The sequence below is a fragment of the Crinia signifera genome, chromosome 2 (genome assembly GCF_055691185.1).
Source record: "Crinia signifera chromosome 2, ASM5569118v1, whole genome shotgun sequence".
NCBI classification, from domain to species: Eukaryota; Metazoa; Chordata; class Amphibia; order Anura; family Myobatrachidae; genus Crinia; species Crinia signifera.
In genome coordinates, this window is record NC_139218.1 from 257,716,083 (window position 1) to 257,734,206 (window position 18,124).

The 18,124-nt window shown below is 46.9% G+C and overlaps 1 protein-coding gene across 13 annotated transcripts in view; it reads left to right on the top strand.

The window, feature by feature from the left end:
* The window catches only part of DMD (dystrophin), a 1,973,025-nt gene that overhangs the window by 1,757,141 nt on the left and 197,760 nt on the right, over positions 1–18,124 (top strand). The window lies entirely within an intron of this gene.

An 18,124-nucleotide genomic window follows, 5' to 3' on the forward strand; every position in this document is an offset into this window, starting at 1 on the left:
GGTGCACTGCACCGCCTGCACCGGCGGTAGTTCCGCCTCTGCGTATATACTTGAGTATAAGTAGACCCGAATATAAGCCGAGGCACCTAATTTTACAACAAAAAACTGGGAAAACTATTGACTCAAGCCGGACCTTCACTCGAGTATAAGCCGAGGGGGGCTTTTTCAGCATAAAAAATGTTCTGAAAAAGTAGGCTTATACTCTAGTATATATGGTAATTAGCAAGAGATGAATGTGTAGAAATGTTTTTGTGTTGTTGAACTTTATCTGCTGCCGAGCTTCCCTATCATCTCTATTGTTGCATAAAGGAGAATACAGTGCAACAGCTCTCTGTGCTTGCACAAAATCTAGAACTTTCCACTAACACTCGGCACAACAAGCATTATCCCCTGTCTTGTATGTGGGACTCTATTCCTCAGGCTTTCTGCACACTTTGGCTGAGATTTTATGTGACATTTCTTCAACCATGGACTTGTTTGTACCACAGTTCCATAAAGTGCATATGAGTTATTAATGCTGAGCTATTAATGCCCCATGAATGACTTCTCACACCTGATAAGAAAGACTGTAACTTAGTAAGAGTTGCTATAGGCTGTGACCTCCCTAACAGGTCCTCTTGTCTTTATGACAAGCCTGAAAATGAGGATACTAAAAGTCTATTTCTTCTCATATACTTCAACTGATTGGGACACTTCAATAGCCTTTTCCTGGATTTTCTTTCAGCATTCTTTGATGATGATCCTCTTGAATACATGAATATATGACCTAGAATTAAGCACATTATACTTAGTAGTCAATGACCTTTTCAGTCTTTACACATTTGTTCTACGTTTTCTTACAGTCTCTGCCCTTTCTTTTCTAAGATTTTTTATTGGAAAAGCTGATTCAACTGTGATTGCTATTGATGCATTAGGATATTGCTTCATATGATCCTGTGTTGTTGAACAGTGACACTTACCAGCTGCTTACCTGCTCACATTTTCAAATTTCTAGGGACACTTTGCTGCTGAACAAATGCATCTAAGCACATATTGCACGGTACTGTCGTTTCCTGCAATCCCAATCAACATACTGTAGTTTCATTGACCATGGTTCTAGTTTCATATATTTATACTTTAAATGTTCCTATGCAATACATTTTTAATTTCCGTATAGTGCCATAGTTGTATTTATAATAGGTGCAGAGTGTGTGGTGCACATTTTGTGTGCAGCAAACTTTTTGGAAAAAATAGTCTAACATCCCACCTGCAGCTATTGACTTGCCCGGCAGCGGCTGCAAGATTTATGCTCCGTTCTCAGAGGAGCCGTGCGGGCCCATTGGGCGGCGCACATCACGCCATGACCTCACATCGCGTCATGACGTAACACACTGCACCCGCCAGCACTATGTCTTGATAGGCCCTTAACCCCTTGGGTGGTATGCCTGCAAATTTTCCGGGCTCAGCTGCGCTGCCGCATCGGGCTGTCCCAGGCATACCACTAATATAGAATAAGTGCATGCCAGTGGGTGTCCAGGTGTGCACCACTGGCACAGCCCCTCTAGAAACCCCCCCCCCCCCCTCCCGGCGGGGATGCAGTTACTTTGCCGACGTTTGTAATACCTATGTACAAAATCCCGACACCACAACGCCGAAATCCATAGTTCAGACATATTCATTATACCTCAACATTAAATTCCGAAAAATTCAGAAAACCGACACTGTTCAAATACAGAAACATAAAATCCCTAATGCTAAAACTAAAATTAGGCATTTCAAACATGCCGGTATTTGAACCATATAGATATTTCCATCCAATCGGTATATCCACTGTCGGTATTTTAGGTGTAGGGATTTAGGAGTAGTCGAGATTGTGCACAACGGGATAATAATTGTTTCAATATTTGGATGTCGGTATTGCATGCGCCGGCTTTTCTATTGCCGGGAAATCATACCGGATCCCTCCCGGCGTACCCCATCATTTTACAGCAGCAGTGGCGGCAGGCTCGGATATGTTCGGCGTGGCTCAGGGGGAGTCTGGAGCACTCAGGCACCCGAGTCCTCCCGAGCCGCCGTGAACATCCCCCAGCCTGCCACCGACGTCACTGCTGAATGTGACATGTGGCTAAGGCAACGGCAGCAGGGAAGCTCTGGCTTCCAATGTCCTGTGGTGGGTTTTGCTGGGGCAGGACAAACCTGTCCTGGTAGGTTTGTCCTGCCCCAGCAAAACCCACCACTCAAGGGGTTAATGTCCCAGTCAGACACTGTCTGTAACTGTGAATGGGAGGAGGTAGCGCACAGCAGAGGGATCAAGCTGGGAAATATTTCTAACACAAGGATATGTATGTTGGTATAGCTTGGATGATAGCCGTATATGTAATTAGAATTATTTTGAATGAAATTTGGTAAAACAAAACAAAAAAAATCAGGCAATCAATGTTAGTGCTGACAGAACAGGGAAACAGAAAAATAAGGATGATCAATCTGTCACTATATTCAAAACAGATTGTAGGGGTGAAAGTTTGTTTAAGTGAAGACCATTGCAATAATCATTTTGGAGAATAATGAGTGCAAGAATTAGACAACTCCGCACCTCCAGCTTCTCCAATCCTATTACATTTATCCATGAATATGGAAAACAACAGTCAGTTCAGACTCAAAGATGACAGCTAAACAATTAGCTTGATTCGCTGGGTTAATTGTCCCTGTCTCTGTCTCTCTTCCTGACACCCTCTGTCTGCCTCTCTCTCTCGCTTCTTTTTTTTTTTTCTCTTTCCTCTCTTACCCTCCTATTCTCCCCTCTGTCCCTGACACCCTTTCCCTCCATCTCTTCCTTTCTTATCACTCTCCTTCTCTAATTCTCCCAGACAGCCTCTCTCTTAGGGCGGGATGTATTAATATACATCGCCGCCCTTCGCCTGGCAGCCGCCGCGATGCTGCCGCATATGTACTAACATATGCGGCTAGCATCGGGTTGCGGTGACGGAGACCCCCGCAATACCATTGATGTGGTCTTCGTCACATCCCGGCGGCTGCCAGTGTCCCCCTGCGTCTCCTCCTCCCCCCTGCAGCCCTCCCGGCTGTGACACCTGCTGGGGGAGGAGGAGATCAGGAGGACGGGAGGGGGGGAAGCACGCGGACGGTGGGCGGCGATAGAAGCCCATAGGCTTTTACCCTGCCAAGCGAAAACGGGGCGAACGGGTGATGGTAAATAGGAAAATGCGGTAAAACCCCCGTTTTACCGCATTGTCCCTTTAGTACATCCCGCCCTTACTCTTCTCTTTCTCCCTGATACCCTCTCTCTTTTTCTCCCCTATCACCCCCTCTGTCTCTCCCTTGCCCCCCACCACTCACCTTTCACTCTCTTTCTCCCTGATACTCTCTTTGGGCAGTATTCAATTACATTTATCGGCATGTGCAGTGAATCCTGTTTAGGATTCGCTGCACTGTCTCAGTGTTCCGGAGGGCTGGAGCCTTCATTGCAGCCCTCGCTGTCACACTACTCAATGCCGCAGGGGCTCTCTGCCCCTGACGGTGATTCTTAACCGACGCAGGGAGCCGGGGGACGGCGGCAGGCAGGGAGATGGAAGTCTCCCTGCCTGCCCCAGAATGTATGTGGGGGGGAGGAGGGCTCTCCGGAACCCAGGCAGCACAAGCTGCCCCCCGTGAGAGCTAGCAGGGGACCGGGTAGGGAGCCGCTAGCACTGCTCCCGATCGTGCATATGTAATGATCGAGAGCAGTGAATATAGGAATATGTAATAAGCGGCTCTCGGCTTCCGGCCCCCTGCTGGCTGCTATGTGTAAAAAAATAAATATATATATATATTTTTTTTTAATTAAATATATATTCATGTGCTGTAAGCAGCGAATTGCGGAGACTGTCAGACGGCGAATTGTCAGTTATTCACTGTCCGCAGACGGCGAAAAGTGGACGTTGAATAGGGTGATTCACGTTCTGACACAAAAAAATCACCTTCCAACGCGAAAATAGCACAAATTCGCTGTGAAACATGGCGAATTGGCCACATTGAATACGTCCCTTTGTTTCTCCCTCACTCCCACCATTCTTTCTCTTGCTCCCCTAAGGGGTACAGTAGGGACATTAGCAGGGGCAGTCAATTTTATTGGGGACCCCACATCTTCATTGCTCCAACAACCCCAGTTGCCTTAATCTGGCCCTGAAGATTGTGTTTTAGGGAAAGTGATGTACATTGTTTCAAATGTAGGCTGTAACTTTTTTACATCCTTAGTCAATGCGGTCTCTGTGGAGGATTACAAATGAAAGCTGGACTAAAATGAGTCAAATAAGTAGTATGTGAATAAGAAAGTACTGCAATACATGCTAATACAGGTTGAGTATCGCTTATCCAAAATGCTCGGGACCAGAAGAATTTTGGATAACGGATTATTCCGTATTTCAGAATATTTTTATATTTCAATGATGTATCTTGCGATATCTTGCATTTATGTTGTACAAACACGTAAATTACATGAAATACACACAAATATTTTTTATTTGTGCATAAAACAAGTTTTCATAACATGAAACAAAGTTTGTGTACTATCACAGACACTGAATTGAAATGCCAAGCAATGATTTTCTTGCACATATCTAGTGTCAGTTGCATATCATTCCCTCAGTAGTGCTGTTACAGATGTCCCCGGTAGTGCTTTTAGGAATATTATTTTGGAATCATTTGGATAAGGGATACACAACCTGTAATAATAACACTAATAATATGATGTGTTTCAAAGAAGCAATTAAAATACTGCCATAATGCTAGAAAACAATAGCAGTGGATATAGTGACCCCAAAAATAATAATGGCTTCAAGCCCTGAAGGGGCACCTGTATGTAGAGCAGCATCTGTAATGTTCACAGCGGAATCCAAGGTTGTAATGGAGCTCTGTGGCACACCTGTAGTTACCGTAATTGGCTCTATACCATGAATCCTGCTAACATCTGCAATAGGTGACAGGATGACTCCTGCCTGGTACCACTTAACCTATGCTGCAGTAAGCAATGCTGCTGGACTCTGAGATCATATGCACAGATGAATGTTGACACACACCATATTTGGGATGGGGGGCACCAAACTCCAACTTGTCTCCGGGCGACTGAGATGAACTTACACCCCTGTGAGTTTCCCCCTTATAAATGTACAGTATACTGATGATGATGGAAACTGGATATTGATTTTTGTTTTAATGACATCTCTTTAGCACCTTGAATAAGAGGGTGTGGATAATTAGGTCACCAGCAAGTAGGTCGGCAAGTATTATGTCAACACCACTAGGTCGATATGACTTTAGGTCGACATGCAGGAATGTCGACATGACTTTAGGTCGACATAGGTTAGATCGACAGGGTCATTATGTTGACAGTGTCATTAGGTCGACATGGGTAAGGTCGACAGTGAAAAAGAAATGTTTTTTTTTTTCACCCAAATTTCGACACAGTCAACATAAACAGTAAATTGTAGTACCGCGTCCCCTTGCTTGGCTTGCTACGCTCACCATGCTTCGGGTACACTATTTTATTCTCCCACCACACCCTAATGGATGGTAGGGCATGAAATACCATCTGTCGGCACATGTTGTGTTGACATGGACACCGAAACGTACTACCGCGTCCTCTCGCATGGCACACTGTGCTCGCCATGCTTCAGGCACGGTGGCTCGCTATGCTCAGCACACTATTTTGTTCTCCCACCACGTCCTAGTGGATAACAGGGCATGATATACCGCCTGTCGGCACATGTTGGCTCAAAAAAAAAGTAAAGAAAACCCATGTTGACCTTTTGACTGTCGACCTTCCCCATGTCAACCTAATGACCCTGTTGACCTAACCCATGTTGACCTAAAGTCATGTCAACCTTTCAACATGTCAACCTAAAGGCATGTTGACCTAAAGTCATGTCGACCTACCTACATGTCGTAGTGGTGTCGACCGAATGCTTGTCGACCTACTTGGTGGTGATCCAATGACCGTATGCCGAATAAGATGCAGCTATTGTGGTACTGTGGGTAGATATTGAACTTATATGGTTGAACAATTTTCACACTCAAAGTTCCATTTAGTCCTATATATTACCTGCTAATTACCATCCTGCAAATTAGGAGCAGACTCAGGGCAGGAGGATACTGTACACTACAGTATACTCTATTTCATTGTACAGCTGATAAACAATAATTTATATATACCCCACAACTGCTGCCAGTGCTAAGGTGTAAAAGGAAAAACATTACTGAACACTAAATGGACACTAAGCTTGGCAATTTATCATACATTAGGAGTCTGCAGATAAATAAAAGTGTTGGCAGACTTTTTTTAATCAAAGTATTGCTCTTTATTGTTTTAATAAAGTCAGGTTAGATTTTTCATATATTACTATAATTTCCAAAGTCAGTGATCAGTTCCCAAATCAAGTTAAAGGAGTAATTGATTGAGTGAGCAATCAAACTTACAGTAGTACTTAACATTTTGCCAATATTGAAATTAAGGTGCATGTTACAGTATTCCATCTATGCTTAAGAGTCTGAAAATGTCAGATGCTTCTTTAAAGAGCCTTCAATGAAGAGGTTGCTATTTTTATTTTAAGATATTAAGATATAAAGATTGGTTAAGTTATAATAACAATGAGAGAAAAAAAGGAATAGTGAGAAAGTGTACAAGTAGAGGAAGTCAGCAGTGCAACCAGTTATGATTAGGGTGGCCAATCCCGGGATCGGTGGGATCCTGGGATTTGCCCCCAAAATGCCTGGGATTTCAATCCCAGGATTGGAGTATTCAATCCTGGGATTTCGCGATTAAACTGCGCATGTGCAGTCTAATGCCGGGCAGCGTCTGAGCACTTGCTCAGACATCGCCTGGCTGTTCCCTTCCCCAGCGTGCGGCCTGCGCAGCATGATTAGGTCATAGGTCATGCTGCTTAGGCCGCAGAGCTGTACCTAAGGGCCCACATGGATTTTAATCCAGCCCTGTAAATCAATTATTTCAGACCACAGTAGCTGCATACTGGACATAATCAAAAACTATGTATCATTAAGACCACCATTCCGTAATTTCTCAGTTTAGAGGAAGTGGATGTTATGTAAGTGTTCAGGGGTAAAGTACATCTGTAAATAACCTTAAACAGCTGTTCTAAGACATTTTAAATACATTTGTGAATAACAATTTACACTAATCAATGAATGATCTTCCCATGGCAATGTTCTATATTATGCTGTTATTCCATCTCTAAAGCACAATATAGACATATTGGGGCAGATGTATTAAGCTTTAACAACAGATAAATGCAAGGGTGATAAGGAGAGATAAACATCCAGCCACTCATCAGCTCCTTACTGACTTTTTTCAAACACAGCCTGTAACATGGCAGTTAGCAGGTGATTGGCTGGACGTTTATCTCTCTATCTCTTGTTAAGGCTTAATACATCTGCCCCAATATAAGAAGAAAAAGGGGAGGGGAGCAAGGGTTGAGAATTAACTATATTAGAGGAAATGTCTTCACCTATTCTTAAATTTCTTTCTATTTTAAATCCTGGGTCTGACCCAGGATTTGTACACAGTTTCAAACCTGGTCAGACCCCTTTCTTACTGTGGCACTTGTGGATCTCCTGATGCTTTGAACGGGACCCATGGGATCAGTGGCGCAAGTTCGTCCCAGGTGCCTGGAGGCAAGATGAATGTTGGCGCCCTCCTCCCCCCCCGCAAATAAATAAATATATAGGTAGGGACATAGTGATTGACTGCAGGGACAGAGAGACATGGAGAGTGACAGCAGGGTCCCAGTGATGTTCCTATACAATAAAAATCACAAACAAGTACAGAAGGAGCTGCAGTCATCTTTGTGGCTCTTGACAAATGCCTTGGGGCACCACAGTGTGAATGAGGCGCATGTGCATGTGAGACGCTTGCCCCATTCACAGCAATGAACATGCTGAGTCTGTTTGCCTCAGATGGTGTTGCCTCCTTCTGTATATTAATAGAAGATAAATATCACACCAATGGGGGGGGGGGGGGGGGGGGCACTAGATAATAGCAATGATTAGTATTTTGCCACAATGGATTTAACCCCATATTTTGAGGGGAGTCAGGGTCAGGGGCATTAAACTATTAGCTACAGGTATATTCAACTAAAACCTACTTGATGGGTGTGTGGTAGGGATTCAGTGGCAAAAGGCAGGAGAGGTCTAGCGGGGATCCAGCAGCAGGGGGGAGAGCTGCCAGCTGCCAGGGACCCGGCGGTAGCAGGAGAGAGCCGGGCGCACCACATGTGGACGCCCGGCGAGGATCCGGCAGCTGACTCCCAGCTCCTAGTCACTGTTAGCTGGCTCTCACTTGCTCAGGCCGCTGGCGGATGTCAGGTGACTTCCGCAGAGCAGTGAGCAGCCAGCCTGGTGAGGGGTGGGAGGGTGCTGCACCGCTTCCGCGGCCGTTACATACAATAAGGATACCAGGGGCCCACAGCTGCTGCTGCATACAATAAGGGAATGCCCCTGGAAGGCAATGGAGTCATCTGCCCCCTTAAGGCTGGCGCCTGGCGGCAAATTGCTCCATTGCCTCCGGGAGTTCTGCCACTGCTTGGGATCCTAGTAGTGCAGGGCACACCCCATAATGATGAACACCAGGGTCTTCCTGTTAGGCCCCACCCCGCCGTAATGGCAGAGACTTGTGCCTGCAATACCACTTCTTTCTCGCTGACAGGAGCTGGTTGCAGCAAGAAAATGTCCCATTGGAGCACCAGGCACCTGTCACTGCAGAGGAGTCAGCATTTTATAGTCATGCTCTCCGAGGGTGGCCCCCGGGAGTGGCACGCACCCAATTGAGACACCTTTGAGGAGACCACAATGACATTTTACTGAGAACCTGTCCTTGCAATGGTGTTTATAGTTTGTCACGCTTACTTCAGCACTGTTATTTTATTTTTTTTCCTCATGGAAGCATAAAATGGCTAAGGTACCACTAGAAATCCTCTTTGGTAGTGTCATATGCCTTAATTTTCTTGAGTGATTTCAAACAGAGTGCATGCTTTTATTGAGCAAGATAGCACATTTTTCTCAGAAGTGGGTATTTTCTCTAGTCCATGTAAGAGGTCTGAGCAGAGTTAAAGTGTATAACATGTGCAGGCAAAAACAAATCCATTGAACTGAGATGAATGTGTAGAGTGGACACAATGTAAGTGCTTTTCTCACTATGTGGAGAAGTGCACATGGCCATTTTCTTGTTGATCATTTTTTTTTACTATTTTTCCCACCATGCAGCACATTTGTAGTGACACATTACCCACTGCTATAGTACATAGAAGAATGCTAAGAAAGGCTGTCCCAGTGGCTCCTCACTGTCACAATTAATAAAAGCCACAACTGAGTAGTATTGTAAGAGTCAGTCTCTGTTTCTAAAAGTGAAAGTAAATTTTTTGTATTTTTTTGGTCATATTGGTACTTGTTTCCTAGCACGGCGCCCAAGATTTCCATGTTATGGCATCTTATGCCATCGCATGCCATATAGTCGCATATGATTCATGCGATGCAATGCGATTATTAATTGTATATGCACCCTAATGGGTGCTTACAATGTTAAATGCACACCCACGCCACCCCCACTATAAACGCAAACCCGAAGCGTGGCGAGCGCAGCAAGCCTGCAAGGGGTGGCGGTACGCGTCCTCCGACCATTTCATACCCCCACTATCCTCGTCGGCGTGGAGTTGATTTTAGATAGTGTGGCGAGTGCAGCGAGCCACCGAGCCCGAAGCATGGCGAGCACAGCAAGCCCCTCGAGGGGATGCGTATTACTTTACATGTATTCCGCGTCCCCTCACTGGGCTCGGTGGCTCGCTGCGCTCGCCACACTATCTAAAATCAACTCCACGCCGACGTGGATAGTGGGGGTATGAAAAGGTCAGAGGGCACGTACCGCCGCCCCTCGCTTCGGGTTCGCGTTGATAGTGGGGGGCATTTAACATGGTAAGGACCCATCAGGGTGCTTGTACAATAAAAAAAATTGCATACCATCGCATTGTATGCCATTGTATGGCATACAATTATTGTATTGTACAACATCGCGTTGCATCGCATCACATCACATACCATCGTATACCTTATTTAGTCTTATGGTATACGATGTGATGGGCGCCGTTCTAGGAAACAAATACTGTCATATTTTACATAACAAAAAAGAATAGCCTTTAAAATATATTTATTTGAAGTCCATGTTATTGAATATATGCAGTTCTTAATCTTGCTACTACTAACTTTGTGCAGAGGAGGCAATTCAGGATGTTAACCCACACAGTGCCCACAAAATGGTGTGGGCAGGGAGTAGGCGGAGCTCTGTAGAATTTCCTACAATAGGGGCATATCTACACTATTTTCTGGGGGGTGGTCAGGCCACTGTCTGTGTCTTCAGATGTTCTGAGTAAGCTTAGGCTCACAAATGGTCGATGCTGCCACCATTGCAAATCCGATCCTGCATCTTTGGACACAGCTCAGAGACTGTTCTAGATTCATTTATCAACACTGTGCTTATTTTTATCCACACATGCTCTTTTTCTCCTTGACTCTCCTCCTGTCAGCTTGACGTCCTTTTGTGAAATCTTTTTCCTTCACTTTAAAATTTTTATAGAAGTCCAACTTTTTCCATCGACTTTTCATTGACATTAGTCTCATGCTTAACCATTTGTGTGCCTGAGAGGACAAGTGAGATGACACCTTCTCTAAACATTCCAGCATTTTATGTGTTCCTATAGCATGCATAACATTTCACATTTCTTAATTAACATAACTCAACCTGACTCGGAGACTTAGGTTTGGCAGAAATTGTTAGCTGATTTATTTATAGAACTTTTAAGCTAAATTAATTTCTTAATACTAATCAAATAATTAAATAATGGTAGCCAAGAAAGAAAGGCTAATTAACTAAACTCCACCCCCAAACCTGCCAACGTAATGGGCCTAAGCTACAAGCGGTATCCACTCGCCCTACAGCATTGACTACCCACCCGGCCGGGTTGGGTCGCTGTCCCCTAATAGGTGATCCAGCGAAGGCCTAAGCCAATGAGAGGCTAGCACACCAAAAACAAGCCATATACGTAGAATAACAAACACTTCATAAATGCTAAATGTAATAACCTGCCGATCTTTCCCGCCAAAGCGAGGAACCTGAACCCAGGATCCCCCGTCCCGCCACCAACCTAAACTACAGATCGTACAACCTGAAACAGATCCTCCAAGAGCAAAAACAAGCCCTCTCTAACCAGATGAACCCCATCTGGCTGGAAGAGGTAATGGCACCTAAACCTAATTCGCTCATGCGGGATGACTGCACCACCGGCAGACAGAACCCACCATGCCACAGCCGCATTAAGCTTATTCCTGGCCTCATCAATCGCCTTAGGATAGCTAACCCCCTTCCTGCAGAGCCAGGGAACTACAAAGGACCAGTGCAGTGCACAAAAGTGCAGCATGGCCAGGCCGCTTTTATGGCAGCAAGATCACTCAAGATCAGGGCCCGCAGCTCCAACTGGGACATTTTCCCGAGATCGTTGCCACCCAAATGAAGCACCAAGACTTCGGGCAACCCATGCCGGCGAACTTTCACCATAAGGAACGCCCTCAGCACATACCATGACATCCCCCATACACCAAGCCACCTAATCAAATGGAATCTATCGAAGGGAGGGCCCTTGCCAGACATGACCAACTGAGCCGCCCAATACAAAAAGGAGTGCCTGACTATCCACACCCTGAGCCTATCGGTTCCCACACCTACAAGGAGAGAAATATAAGAGGCGATTAGTATGGGATCGTTAAAGCAAGGCACAGATTAATTACGGGGAGGATCTGCCAAAAAGAAAAAAGAAAAATTAGATCTGATTGAAACACAATTAGGTGCTATAGACATGCTCCAACACCAATTAAAACCATACCAGGACACAATGGGGAAGAGACGAACAAGGGGAGGGTAGGGGAGTGGAAGGGAATGAGGAATGAAAGGTGTACTCGGCCGGAGAAAAACGACTGGACCTGCTGAAAGACTTTTAATTGGAGCCTAGAGCCGAATTAGAATAGCCAGATTCAGTCCATTAGGTCAGCAAAAAGTGAGAAAACTCCGCACGCTGGTGCCAAGAGCAGAGCGTAGCTAATCCCCGAATAGGATGGACATAGGGTAGGCAAAACAAAGGATCAGCAGTCAATCCATGCAGCACATACAATCACAGGAACCCTCAGGGCAGGAGGTGAGGCCTAATGTATTTTCTATAGCTTGCTGATCGCCACCTGCCTAGGGCCTTTATCTCCGTGGTCTGCCATCTGGCTGCCGAAGTAGCGGCACCTATATGAAATGAATGGGTGGGAATTCACCCATTCACGTTGGGAAAGGCCAAGACCAGCCAGTCAATGACCCAACATCCAGAAAAACAGAGTGAGCCGCAGTCCAACGATTTTTTGATAGCGCAACCAGCTTGGATATACTAAATGCCCCATGAAATGCCAAAGCAAAAGCCATACAAAATAATAGCATCTCATAAGCAGAGTCAGCGCAATGCCGTACCATATCCAGAAGCGAAAGAAGGAGGGAGGCATCTATGGGGCACTGACTGTCAGGAGGGACAGAGCGGGACCAGCCTTTCATCGCCCTGCATATCAAGAAGCCCTTAGTAAATTCGGGATAGCCCTGAAGTTGCGCAAAAAAGGATATGCCCGCCAAATACCACGCGACCACTGCCCTGGATTTGCCTGTGCTATACAAACTCCAGCGAAATGACAACAGGCGCCGCTGCCCCCACCTACCTGACTGAGCCGCCCCTCCAGAGAATGATTTCCACTCGCTCCATGCCTGACGATAGTTCTTAAGGGTAGTAGGCGCTACAGAGAACTCTGCTAGCCCCTAGAATCTGGCCCGATCACCTGCCAAACATAAGAGCAGCAGGATACCCCCACAACATCAGCTACAGGCGCTAGCTCCCTATAATGCTGCCAATGAAAATGGGAAAGTGCATGCGCCACCTCGTTTTCTACGCCTGGAACATGCCGTGCCCTGAATAAGATCTTATATCGCAAGCACTGGAGGGAGAGCTGCGCTAGGACTCGTAGGACCAAGAGCGACTTAGCCTTCTGGTTGTTGATGGCAGGCACCACGCTAAAGTTGTCGCACCAGAAGAGCAAGCTCCTGTCAGTCAAGCATAAGCCCCAGATTTCCATGGAAACCATTATGGGGAACAGCTCAAGCAACAGCATATCTCTAGTGTATCCCGCCGAGACCCAATCGCCGGGCCAAGCCTCAGCGCACCAAGAACCCGCCAAGAAGCAACCAATACCCGTCGAACCCGCAGCATCAGTGTAGAGCTGCAGCTCCTCGCTAGCGACCTTAGGAGCCAGCCAGATCTGCACTCCGTTGAAATCTTCCAGGAAGGAGGACCACACCCTCAAGTGTGGTGCGACCTGGCCACCCCTGCAGTGGCATGCTCCAGCTCCCTACAGAACAGCCGTCCCATAGGGATAACCTTACAGGTGAAATTAAGCTGTCCCAACAAAGACTGCGCCTATCGCAGCGTAACCTTTCACGCATCCCTGCATACTGCGATGGTTTCGCCAAGTTTAAGCACCTTGTCGTGTGGAAGGCTGCAGCAACCCTGTACCATGTCAATTTGTATCCCCAGGAATGAGATGCAAGTGACAGTTTTCTAATCAGAAATCGGTACTCCGAAGTGCTGGAAAAGAGAACGTACACTGAACAGGTCTGCACAGCGGTCGGAACCAGCCAGACCGACACACAAAAAATTATCGAGGTAGTGAGCGAGCCCGCTCCCACCTGATGAATATTCTACACACCAATGCAAGAAAGTACTGAACTTCTCAAAAAATGCACAGGATCCCAAACACCCCATCAGCAGGCATTTGTCGAGGAAATACTCCTCTCCTATGCGGAAGCCCATGAACCTAAAAGCATCCGGATGCAGCGGAAGCAACCAAAAAGCTGACTCAACATCAATCTTAGCCATAAGGGCCCCCTGCCAAAACGATCTCACCATGGCTAGGGCGTCGTCAAATGACTGATAAGTCACCGAACAACAATCCACGGGAATAGCGTCATTGACAGAGAACCCTGCCAGGTAAGACAGATGCTGAATGAGGCAGAACTTCCCATGTGCCTTCTTAGGAACCACCCCCACTGGGGAAATGACCAGATCTGCCAATGAGGGATGCGAAAAATGCCCCGCCATGCGCCCCAAATGGACCTCCTTGTCTACCTTCTCACGCAAAACTGAGGGGAGGGAAAGTGCGGACTGCAGGTTCCGAAAGGAACCTCCCCTCACCTACCCCTGAACTGGCAAACAAAATCCCACACTGAAACCCTCGAACAGGAAAGAGGCCACCTCCCTGTCCGGGTACAAATGGAGACATCTAGCCATGACCTCCACCCGCACTGGAGTATGAGCCCTAGCGAGCGTCCCCAGCACCGTCCGTGTTCTGGGTAGCCCCTGCACCCGACCCTCTGGAGGGGTGGGTGCCTTGAAAGCAATTAACCACCAGGTGGTTACCAGAGCAGTTAATGCATATGTGCTTAAAGTGTCAGCACTGACCGAGCTGGCAAGTGGAGTTGTTGAAAGCGTAACACTTCCGCTTTGCGGAGCACAGAGCAAAAGGCCAACCCCTTGCAGGAAAGCGCCGCACTGGAGGCGCCTCCAAAGCTGGCCACTGGGGGGTATAAGGGGCGGGGAACACTGTGGGAGCAGCGGCCGAAGCCTCCGCTGCATCTAAATGCAACCTAGCCACCTCCATCCATACTCAACATCCTTACAACCCAAGTCCAAGATGTGCAAGCAGTCCTGCTTGCACCTGAACTGCTCGTCATAAGTCCGCCAAGCCGTGCCCCCATATTTGCGTTGCATCTCGTGTACCATATAAATGTACCGTATGACATTCATGTGTTAATCGGGCCTGTCCTCCAAGTAACAGGCTGCGAACACACAAAACCCAGCCAGCCAATTATCATAAGACAGATACGCCTCCGACCCTATGCCCCCTTTCCCCTTGGTGGCCTTAAAGGGTTTTTTGGAGTTGTCGGTCAGGCTAAACACATCAACGTTCTATATCTTGACCTTGCAGCTCTTATGCAATCCCCTTAGCACTACCGTATAGTCACAGTGGACTACCCCCGGCAGGTTGCATTATTTTCCTGTGCTTTGCATGCCACGCCTGCCGCCCAGCCTCCTTCCTCGCATACTTAGCCGCGTGCTTGCGTGTCCTAGTGGCGCTACCCACATCAGACCCCCCGGGCCAATGAGGATGAAGAAGTGGAGGAGTGGCTGGTATGGGACCCAGCAAGGGAAGAACCCCCATAAGACCCTGCATCAACATCAGAAGAAGCCTCACCTGATGATTCCGGCTGCACCGCCCAGGTATCATCATCGTCCTCGCCTGCGTCAGGGTCATCATCCTCGGCACTATCGACGTCGCTGTCGCTTGAGAGGTATTCCTCCTTTGCAGGAACACGCAAAGGAGGCACAGCTGTCGCCTCCATCCTAACTGTCCACTGGCCACCGTGGAGCCATCTCCTCCCAAGGCACCACTATCGTCCCCCTGAGACCCCCTCCCGGGGCCCCTAGCGTGGGGACACGCACCAGAAGCGGGCACCCACACCAGTGACCTGGAAGCCGCCCTGTGTGCCCTTGCTGCTGGCCTCCTGCCGCTAGCCCCTCCGTAGGTGGGTGCCGGTGCATGTGTCTGACATAAGGGACCGGGACAGGCGCGACCCGATGGTCCCCAACCATCGCGCACCACCTGACCACCCCCGCGAATGGCGTCCGGAAATAAAACACCCACTGTAAAACAGGCAGGCGGCCGAGCAGACCGTCTCAGCCGTGGGGAGGGGGTGACTGGGGAGCCGGACATCGCTTGAAACCCCGGGGCTAGATGTACCAGTAAAAAAGCCTACTAACGCGGAAGTGAGTGGGAGCTCAAAGTAAAAGCAGCCACTCACCAAATTTCAGCAGGAATAAGAGGAAGACTCCTCCTTTTCCTGCTGCTAAGAACTCCGCTACTTCACATGCTTTCCAAGGTTTCCACAGAGACTAGGATGTTTAACCCACTCCATGCTGAGTTGCTGGCATTACGTTAATCATCCCTGGTGCAACTGCCATAAACATTTGTGCATAAGAAGAGAAATATTACATTTACCAACTTGAAAAATACCAGTTACTAAATAATGCACGTCATGCATCACGATCAGGGGGATTTGCTTGGCTACCATTTACAAAAGAAAAATGTCTGTGCTTACCGACCGGTTGGAGCTTCTTCGTACAACTACTGTGTGCAGCGACCCCTACTAATGAACCAATAGAATTATACTCTGTGTGCTTATAGCAATCATTGTACATTATACTGAACCATTTATTAAATGTATAAATGCCATAATGAACTAATATAGTATTAATGGGGTTTAAAGGCATATTTCTGCCCTCCCCATTCTCTCCATGGCAATCATTGTTTCATAAATCTTGTTTTACAAGGCTGTTGGATTCCTCTCTATTGTTGCAGATGAGCCTTGGTAGCAAGTTCAAAGTCTTTGTATTGCAGATCACTAGGTCAGTGTCAGAACTGGTTTCTCTTCATTAGCATTTCTTATGTTAGTTATCCTTAAAATCTATATAACCTTTACAAATCAGTTCATTTTTTTGTATTGCTACAGGAAAATTTGGAAATCCCGTGGCCCTATTAGGGTTATTTTCATTTTCCTGTGGTGTACACACATAATAATATTTTTTTTTATTTTGTATTAAAAAGAATGGCATGTGTACAATAAGTCTTGCTGTGCCACTTCCAGGAGACACATTTGTGAGAGACATTTTATTTTTATCATACAAAAAAAAAGTAAATTCCATATTCAAGTAATGTTCCCGTTAAAATGCAGGGTGCGAAGACTTCACATTAACCTTTTAGCTCATTTTGCTATAATGATTTTATGGAGATCGTTAATGTTTTTTTAAGGTACTTGTTTCCTATCTGGGCGCCCAGGTTTTCTACGTACGGCACCGTACTGAAATCGGATCGCATCGCATCGTACACATACACGATATTGAACGATGCGATGCGATGCGATGCGATGCGATCCGATTTCCCATAGGAAACAATGTTAAATGGCTCAATTTAGCCAAATTATCATAGGAACAATAGTAAATGGGCCAAAAACACCCCTGAACATTGAAATGTCCCCCCAAAAGTAGTTGACGCCACCCCGCCATCAACGTGAACCCGAAGCGTGGCGAGCGCAGCGAGCCCGCGAGGGGCGGCGGTACGCGTCCTCCGACCTTTTCATGCCCTACTATCCACTAGGGCGTGGAGTGAGAATAGAATAGTGTGGCGAGCGCAGCGAGCCACCGAGCCCGAAGCGTGGCGAGCGCAGCGTGCCCCGCGAGGGGACGCGGATACCTTCACAGTTATACGCGTCCCCTCGCGGGCTTCCCAGGTGTCCATGGCGACGCGGACACCTGGGAAGCCCGCAAAGGGACGCGTTTACCTGTGAAGGTATCCGCGTCCCCTCGTGGGGCTCGCTGCGCTCGCCACGCTTCGGGCTCGGTGGCTCGCTGCGCTCGCCACACTATTCTATTCTCACTCCACGCCCTAGTGGATAGTAGGGCATGAAAAGGTCGGAGGACGCGTACCGCCGCCCCTCGCGGGCTCGCTGCGCTCGCCACGCTTCGGGTTCACGTTGATGGTGGGGTGGCGTCAACTACTTTTGGGGGGACATTTCAATGTTCAGGGGTGTTTTTGGCCCATTTACTATTGTTCCTATGATAATTTGGCTAAATTGAGCCATTTAACATTGTTTCCTATGGGAAATCGAATCGGATCGCATCGCATCGCATCGCATCGTTCAATATCGTGTATGTGTACGATGCGATGCGATCAGATTTCACTACGGAGAATAGCATGGTGCTCAATTTACTTAGTGGGCGCCCAGATAGGAAACAAGTACCTTTTTTAATTAGTATCTGATGTCCTTAAAATATAGCTTGTTATTATTTTATACAAAAAAATCATAGATCTACAAATTATTTCTTGCTAGCTTAGTTCTACACAGGAAACTTTGATGTCCTGATACCATATATACCCCTTCTATAATTGTTAGTAAGAAAAG